Raw genomic sequence first — 9420 nt, 5'->3', positions numbered from 1 at the left:
GAGTCTTTCCTAAGGATGAAAAGTCACAACTAGTGTATATCCAAAAAACTTTGCATCTATAGAATAAGAATCATTCCCTTTAGTCTCTTTCTTAGCTGGAATGAGAAGTCTTTGCATGCTTTTAATTATATTGAAAGTCTTTCAGCTGGTCATCCATTGAATTATTAATCAATATATATAATAATAGGTAAAATTAAGAGAAAATACAATTAAATTTTAAATTGGAATTAAATTATAATCTAATTTTACACCGTGTGTCCAATCTAATATAAGTTTTTAAATTTTTGTTTCATGTGAGTTAATTCATTGTAAAAATTGAATTTCAATTAGAGTTTAATTTTGTGCCATTTGTTCCATCTAATCTAAATTTTTTAATTTTTGTGTCAAATGTGTAACTTTGGTGTAAAAAATGAGGAGTCCAATATAAGTAAACCATAAAAAAATATAATTTTTGAATGATTTTATATTTATGAGTCTTTTATTTGTATAACTTAAAACAATTCAAGTTTATAAGTTATACAGATATATATATATATATATATATTAATAGCCAAAGTTAAGAGAAAATTCAATTAAATTCTAAACTGGAGTTTAATTTTGCACCATGTATCTCGTCTAATTTTTAAATTTGTGTTCAAGTGAATTATTAATTGCAAAAATTAAAGAGTCTAAATTCAATTAAATTCTAAATTGAATTTTAATTGGAATTCAATTTTGCACATGTGTTCCATCTAATTTTTTAATTTTTGTGGCAAGTAAATTATTGAATGTAAAAACAAAAGAGTCTAGATCTAATTAGATTCTAAATTATATATATGCAATTGTGATTGTTTTTAAATGTATCCGTGCATATGCACGGGATTACATAGGCAAAGTTGAGAGAAAATCTAATTAGATTTCAAATTGAAATTCAAATTAGAGTCTAGTTTTGCGCCAACTGTCCCATCTAATCTAAGTTTTTAAATTTTTGTATCAAGTGAGTTAATTCTATGTAAAAATTAGATTTTAATTAAAGTTTAATTTTGCGTCATGTATCTTATCTAATCTAAGTTTTTTTTTTTTTTTTTTTTTTTTTTTTTTAATTTTGTGCCAAATGAGTTAATTTAATGTAGAAAACAAAGAGTCCACTATAATTAAACCCAAAAAAAAAAAAAAACCTAATTATATATCTAAATCTGTATATAAACATATAATTTAAAATCTACATATTTTATAAGCCTAAGTACAATTATTGAATTAATACCTGCAAGCTTAGTTTTACATAAATGCGTATCCAGTGCGCTTGCATCTATGGACATAGCAACATCACCACTAAGCCCTACAACTGTGTGATTGAAAACGTTTATAAGGGAGGGGTTGCTGAGTTGCTCACCATAAACTTTGAAGACATTAGGCTTTTTAGTTTTTACTAATATGACTTAAACCTTCAAAAAAATTTCATAAGCATGTTTATCTCTTGCATCAACTTTGAGATTCTTTTTAGTGTTTATTGAATATGAAACCACAACTTTAGAAAAATTTTATTTTTTCAAGCATGATTGGGTAGAGTAGACTCCCTACTTGTCATTTGTCATTTGTCAATAATAGGTTATTTTATGATGTGTGGTGTCCTTTCAATTATTTTCTTGACAAATTGGCCTTTAGGGGCATATGATTAATTGGCCGTGTATTTTGGGGGAGGACTTTCTTGGTCTTGTAACGTATATTAGTGGAGAACAGGAGGACTAACTGACCGTGCATTTGGGGGTGAAGGAGACTTGACTTAATTTCCAGTGCATTAATAGAGGCATCATTTCACGTATAAAAAATAAAGCACCGACTTGGGTAGTGCATTAGGGGACGCACTAATTGCGCAATGACAGACTACTTGTAGTGCATTAGGAGGTCGAATTTTGTGTATGTAACATAAGAAGTTATAAGTAAATATTGTACTCAATTGGTTTATATGCAGCGCATAGGCAGTAGAATTTGTTGACTTCAATTAGCCCAACAAAACCATTTCTTGCAGAGCTATAAATATTTTCCTATAACAAAATTCAATCTTATAATAAATGTTCAATAAGTTTGCTGAGCTCAATTAATCCTCGTCCCCGTACCTGGTGCCGATTTGCAATGGTGAATTCTTGGAGTATTTTCTTTGACATTCTGAAATCCCAATTTCAGATCCTCACTTGGTCTCTTTTACTAGTTAGTTATAACCCAAGCAACACGGGATGTTTAATTTCAAAGTCCCAATGCAGTGCTAAGTTTAAACCAATAACCTTGCAGTTCAATGGCAGTTTTTTAAATTGAAAATTAGGATTCAAATTCCCCCACCTTAATTATTGTAACTATCGAATTGAAAAAAAAAAAAAAAAATTCACAAATATTTTAGGGACTAAGACAGATGTTTGGCAATACAAAAACTTAGCTCTGTTTTATGATTTGCCTTGAAAATGTACCCTTTGATAGTAGCTCAAGGGAGCGAGCTTGAAATCTAAGAAGCTGAATGGAATCAATCCAGGTAAAGCAGATGAACCACTTTTGGCAAAGTTAGCTCCAATTGTGAAATTTGGCCTCACAAATTCAAAATACGGAGTCAATTGGGTTACAATCAAATAAGAAAATAACTAATTTATGAATGCTTTCAGGGATGTACGTATTATACTTTAACAATTTTTTTTTTTTTTTTTTTAATTTTTAGAATCAGTTGGATTACAATCAATGACTCAAAAAAAGATAAATTCTAAGTGTAAGTTGCTCTCTCCCTCTCTCTCTCTCTCTCCCTCTCAAACAAATGGTACTAGTATAGACATTTCACATTTGCTTGGTGTGGCAGGAAATATTTACTAGGGATTGAAATATAGCATGAAAGGATGAATCTAATCATTATTAAAACACTAATATCATCTATGGATTAAAATTTTCCCTAAATAAGTGGAGCTTAATACATGACATTTATATGAGAGACAGAGCAGAGACATGTTTAAAATCATGATCATATATTCTAATACCGTCAAACCGTGATAAATTGATGAGGGAAATGATTAGACCTCACTTTCTTTTGTTCCATTTCTCTCTCAGCTTGATTTGATTAGGTTCACTAGTAACTCTTCAACTTGGTCTTCAATTACAACTTTAAGACACATTAAAACTCAATAAAAGACACATAATTTGGCATGGTTTGACAATACCAAAACACATCAACCTAACATAAATGAAGAATGGCTACTTTGGGAGGTGGCTTAGTTGTAAGAAGTTCTTGTAATCTATCATACCTATGAAGTACAGGACGTGTGGGTTTGAATAATGGCAAGTCCCATTAGTGCTTAGATGGTTACACGTCATAATGCAATGCGGGAGGATTAAGTGGTGAGGGGGCAGTGACCGCACCTACTTCATCCAAATGACTTTGGCCGGTAGAATGCTTATAAGGGTCAGTTAACTTCTTTAAGACTCAAATTTTAAAAAATAACTAGATCATTGATTCTAATATTAGATAGAGCAAAGGGTCCAATTCAAATCCAGTTTTGGATTTTAAAAAGGGTACAAGTAGCATATCACATTTTACATTGCACAAGGGACTTAGGAAAAAAAAAATACAAACACATTTTACACTATATTAAGAGAAGAAGTTGAACTTGGAAGGATTGGGATATCTAAATTCCATTCCAGCATTAGCAAAACCTTCTTGATTGTAGGACGAAGTGATGGATCATCAAGAATGCACCAAAGTCCCACTTTAACCATTCTTCAGGAAGATTCTAGTCCACATTCTTTCTACAACATATAAGCTCCAACAACACAATTCCGAAACTATATACATCTACTTTGATTGTAATTGGTTGTTTTTGATACCACTCTGGTGCAACATACCCCTTTGTCCCTCGGATGCCCGTAAAAGTGTTGGTTTGGTCTGGCTTTAGTAGCTTTGCCAATCCAAAGTCAGAGATTTTCGCACACCCATATTCATCTATGAGTATATTCTGCGGCTTTATGTCACAATGAATGATTTGTGACTCACACTCTTCATGAAGATAAAGAATTCCTTTTGGTATGTTGTGTGCAATTTCAATTCTTTCATCCCAGCAAAGTTGTTTTTCAGGTTTGAAGAGTATATCTGCAAGTGACCCTTGTGGTGTGTTCTACCAATAACTTTAATCTCGGTTAGAAACTCTTTTTCCCCTTCTGCCAATGCTTTCCCTAGTCTTTTGACGGCTACAAGCTTTTGACCATTCAATATTGTTCCCCTGTACACGGTCCCAAATGATCCCCTACCTAGCTCTTCCTTGAAATGATTAGTCATTTTCTCAATATCTAAATAAGTAAATGACCTTAGAGAAAAATCCATGCTCAAACCAACATTTCCATTATTACAGACCCTTTTATATCCCCAAACACAATTTCTATAAACAAAAATCCCAAAAATCAATAACATAATGAGTTCGAAAACAGCAAGTGAGATGCTTATAATTAGTATGGCCTTTGGATGCTTTTTTTGGCTACCCATGGGCGCAATGTTATATATGGTGGATGTAGACATACCTATCTTGATGAATGCTATGTTTGAATCACTTAGTACTATTCTTCCATATTTGACAGGAAGCTTTAGCTTTTGGCACGTACTGTCTTTGAACATAGCGGCTTCACAGTTACAGTCCTCCAGACACGCTGCTCTGCATTCCTCTTTAGTTAATAATGGCAGAATGGAAAAAGAATTATTAAATTCCCATTCAATATTGGATATTGGTTCCATGGTATAATTGATACTTCCATCTTTGCTTTTGCAACTTTCTGCAGTGAAATTCCTTTCACAGCCTGAACTCCATTTCCCCTGGTTAACACTTGCAAATCCTGGAATGCATGAGCAAATGGCTTCTCCACCAATATTAGTACAAAACCCGTTGAGGCCACACAAGCCCTTAGGGTCACACTTATTATCAGAAGATGACCATATGACTGACCAATTGCCATTCCTATCTAAATTGTGTGAGAATAGCCTGAAGATGCCATCGACATCAATTCTCATAAGATAAGACTGTATCTTTTGTCGGATATCCGCCTTGTGTCACATTTTTTAGGTATGTATTGGTATTGAACAAGTAGAGATGGCCATCATCGTCAAGACATAGTGAAACATTATCACCTTTTCCACCTGTCCATGAAGTCCAATAAGAATATGGAGCCGTGTCTGAGGTTTGCACTGGGTACTGCATAAGGTTTCCATCTGTCTGCATTTTCAATCGAAATATTCCTGTCGATTGATCAGATTCTGAAACACTCGAAACTAGCTCTTTTCGCGCTGTGAGGCGCTGACCCTGTAAAAGAGTATTGGTTGGAATATCAAAACTTTGCCATGTTATCTTATTATTAGAATTATAGAGAACAAAGTTTCCCTAATCAAGCATTGATGCGAATATTGCACCGTCTGAAGGATTGGCAATGTTGGTCTCTTTGCCCTGTGCCGATTGCAGGATGATTCTACCATCGATAGTGAAATTCAATGTAGCATTAGCAAGAACTGGAGGATCGTCTCGGTTAGCTGTCCAGACTACTGTCTTTTCAGGAATCCTAGCAAGAAAAACTCCTATAGCATAGCCATTGGCTTGTTGGTAGAAGCCAAACATGACAGCCATGAAGAATTGGTGGTAGGTGTTAAAAAAGAGCCAAGGTTTACAATGGATTTCCCCTTGTTAAGCTTCTGTAGTGATAATTGCTGAAAGAAAAATAAAAAACAAGAGCCTTGCCATTACTAGAAATTAGCTAGTTCTCCCTGTCATTTTTTCACTCTGTTTGTAAATGAAATGCGACTAACTCAGCTCGATATATAGTCAATTAAAAACAAGAGATTTGCCATTACCGAGTTATGATGTTGTCTTGAGTATTACTATTAAACTAGTCGCAGGCCTGCACGTTACGTGTGATAATTTTTTAAATAAAATACTATTTTAGTCCCTAGACTTTATAAAGAGTTTTTTTTTTTTGGTATTATTATATTTAATTATTGATTTGATTGCACTATAAAGTTTTTAATGTCCTCTGTATAGCCATCTTTTTTTTTTTTTTTTGTATTATTATATTTAATTGTTGATTTGATTGCACTATAAAATTTTTAATGTCTATATAGCCATCTCTATTTTATTTCTTACTCCTCTTTACCACCATTTTATTTTCCAAATAACAGTTATTAATTGACATTTGATTTCACTTCTTTTTTTCTTCCTTCATTTATTCTTTATTACTTTGTATGTTTCCTTGCTAGTTGTAAATTTTATGGTTATTAATAAGAAATAGATATCATGGATGGCTTAAATAGTTATAAATGTAGTTATGTTAGTGGTATGTCAAAGGTTTTTTTATTTTTTTTAATGGGGGATGTGGCTGAATTTAAATGTTAAATAAAATGATATGAGAAAAAAATAAAAATAAAATACATAACAATAAACACTAACTTATCCAAATAATTCTATGTAATATAATAATAGTACATTCTTATATACTATTTTTAATTATTTATAATGCAATATGATAATATATAACAATCAAAGTCATAAAAAAAAAATAAAAGAACTTAAAACACAAAACTAAATCCCATCAACCAAAATAGAGTTCTAAAGAATAAAAAACTTTATCAAGCTAAAATAGAGATGCAAGAAAAATAAAAACAAAAATCCACCAAAAAATTGAGGGAGAAAGAGTAGGAAATAACCACCTTTTTGTGAGAGAAAATTATGAAAAGAATCGAAGAGTGAATGACAAATTTATACTAAGAGGATCATAATAAAAAGAAACAAAATAAAGGAAGATAAAAGGAAAGAGGAAGAGTGATATCAAGGTAGAATGTTTGGAGAGATGAAAAGGTAAAGAGAAGGAGAAAGGTTGGAGAAAGTGTAAATGTTAAAAAAAATGAGTACAATTTGATGAGCACAATAAAAAATTACATTTTTTATTTTTTAAAACAAAAAGAGAGAGAAAATATAAATAATTTAATGATAAGGAGGATGTGATTGAATTTCAATATTGAGTGAAATAGAAGAGAAGAAAAAAATAAGAAAAATTAAAAGAAATAACAACAAACACTAAATTATCCAAATTATGGTATGTAATGGAATACTATTTTATTTTTATCTACTATCTTTAATTTTTTATAATGTAATCGGATAAAATTTAACAATCAAATAGCAAAATAATAATAATAATAATAACTTAAAACACGAAACTAAATTGTATCAACCTAAATTAGAGTTCTTAAAAACACAAAAATTTATCAATCTAAAGCGGAGATGCAACAAAAAATAAAAATCCACCAAAACATTGAGAGAGAGAGAGAGAGAGAGAGAGAGAGAACCTTTTTGTGAGAGAAAACTATGTAAAGAATGGAAAAGAGTGACAAATTTATAGTAAGAGAGAAGGGATAAAAAGAGACAAATAAAGAAAGATGAAGGGAAAGATGAATAGCAATATTAAAGTAGAGGGTAGTGGAGAGATGAAAAGGTAAGGGAAGAAGAAAGGTTGAAAAAAGTGTAAATATTTAAAAAATAAGTGAATGTAAAAAAAAATTATAGGAAAATTGGAAATAAAAAAGAAATATATATAGATGTTAAAACCGACAAAAATGAATATGTAAAGTCAATAATCTATTTATATATATATATATATATATATTTATTTGTAAAAAAAAAGGAATAAATAATAATTATGTGGCTAATGACGTGGCGATGAGGTGGTGCAACAGGAGCTCAGCAGCAATAAATGCCACGCTTCAGCTTTTAGTAATATATAAATATAGATATAGATAGATATGTTTTTTTTTGGTAGGTGTTTGGAAGGAAATAGTTAAAAAAAAAAAAATGAAGCATTTTTGAGTATATATCTTTCCTAAGGATGAAAAGTCACAGCTTGTGCATATTCAAAGAACTTTGCATATATAGAATAAGAATCATTCAAATGGAGCTAAGAATTCAATCCACCTCCATATATTATAAATAATCAATTTCTTTCCACATATTAGATATAGTCAATAAAATGAACAATGTCTTAAGTATTTGTCTCTAATAGCTGACAAAGTGTTAGTTTGGATACAAAATGCATTTGCATTTGTGAATGGGCTGTGTTTTTTGTGTGGGTCTCATGCACTGTTCACGAGACCCGCAAATACGGATTTCAGCAAATTTTTCTTTAAAATTAGGTCTCACGGCACTATTTACACATTTAAAAATTATTTTGCTATAATATTTTCGGATATCAGTTTTCAGTTTTTAGCAATAAGCGGTATCCAAAAGATCATAAGATCTACATGAAGACCAAATATATGCATACATATGTCGTATGAATATTCCTGAATGCTACAAAATTAAAGTACCCAATATATACTCGTTCTATGTTGATGTGGCTGCAACAACCGACCTAGACTTTTTTTTTAAAGAAAAGGAAATAGCAAGATAGTTGCCATTTGGGACAGTATCTTCCCCATCTATTTTCCTTTCACACTGTTTTGAAATGGAAAATGAATACTAGAGTCATTTAGGAGTTAAGAATTTAATTCACATCTATATGTTAGGGTCATATTTTCTATGTATTGGCTTATCCTTAAACAAAATACACTTGTAAGTAGGTAGATCTAAGTTGAGTTTAATATATCAAGAAGTACGTGAAGTTTACTTTACAAGTGGTATCATGAAAGTTATGAAGATTGAATCAAGAAACAAGTGAAAAAAAACTGATTTAGTGAAGCTCGTCACTAGCATCTATTGAGACTTAATGAAGAATTTTCGGCACAAGCTCGATACCTCTCGATCTATGAAGCTCTGTGATTTTAGAATTCTCATATTTGAATTTCGGCTCATGATGACTTGGATTGCAAGGGTTTTGTTCACTAAACCTCTAGACCATATAAAAGTTTTATTTTAAAGTCATCAAATACACAGAAACTCAATTAGAGAACTCATACATTTTATGAGAAGCTACTGCATTTTTGTACACCTTAAGGTTTTGTAACCATAAGCTTCCAAATCTTCAACATGCTTTGGAGTGAAGAACTTTGCATCCAACAACAATCAATCACTAGTAATTTTCAAAATTTCAAATTTTATTGTGTTTTTTTTAATTTTTAATTTTTTACTTATGCTACTCCTAGAAACCATTAGCAATTTTCTCAAGACACGTCCACATTCAAACCAACATTTCCACTATTAGAGAACCTTTCATGTGCCCAGCCATGATTTTTATAAATTACTATCCCAGAAATCATTAACATAATGAGTCCGAAAGATTCTCATAAACAATATTTCCTTTTGAGGCTTTTTTTTTTTAACGTTCCATGGGAACAATTTTATTTATATTGGGTGTAGATATATCTACACCAACCTTGATGGATGCTACATTTGAATCGGTTAGTACTTTTCTTCCAAAGCTCAATGGAAGCCTTTGCTTTTGGCAAAT

General features: G+C 31.2%; 1 pseudogene; it reads right to left on the bottom strand.

The window, feature by feature from the left end:
- Window positions 1-3591: 3591 nt before the first annotated feature.
- On the bottom strand, window positions 3592-5729 carry LOC115971342 (annotated as a pseudogene).
- Window positions 5730-9420: the final 3691 nt, after the last annotated feature.

Source organism: Quercus lobata, chromosome 12 (assembly GCF_001633185.2).
Source record: "Quercus lobata isolate SW786 chromosome 12, ValleyOak3.0 Primary Assembly, whole genome shotgun sequence".
Taxonomy (NCBI): domain Eukaryota; kingdom Viridiplantae; phylum Streptophyta; class Magnoliopsida; order Fagales; family Fagaceae; genus Quercus; species Quercus lobata.
The sequence above is the reverse complement of the archived record's forward strand: the minus strand, read 5'-3'. Positions and strand labels throughout refer to the sequence as shown.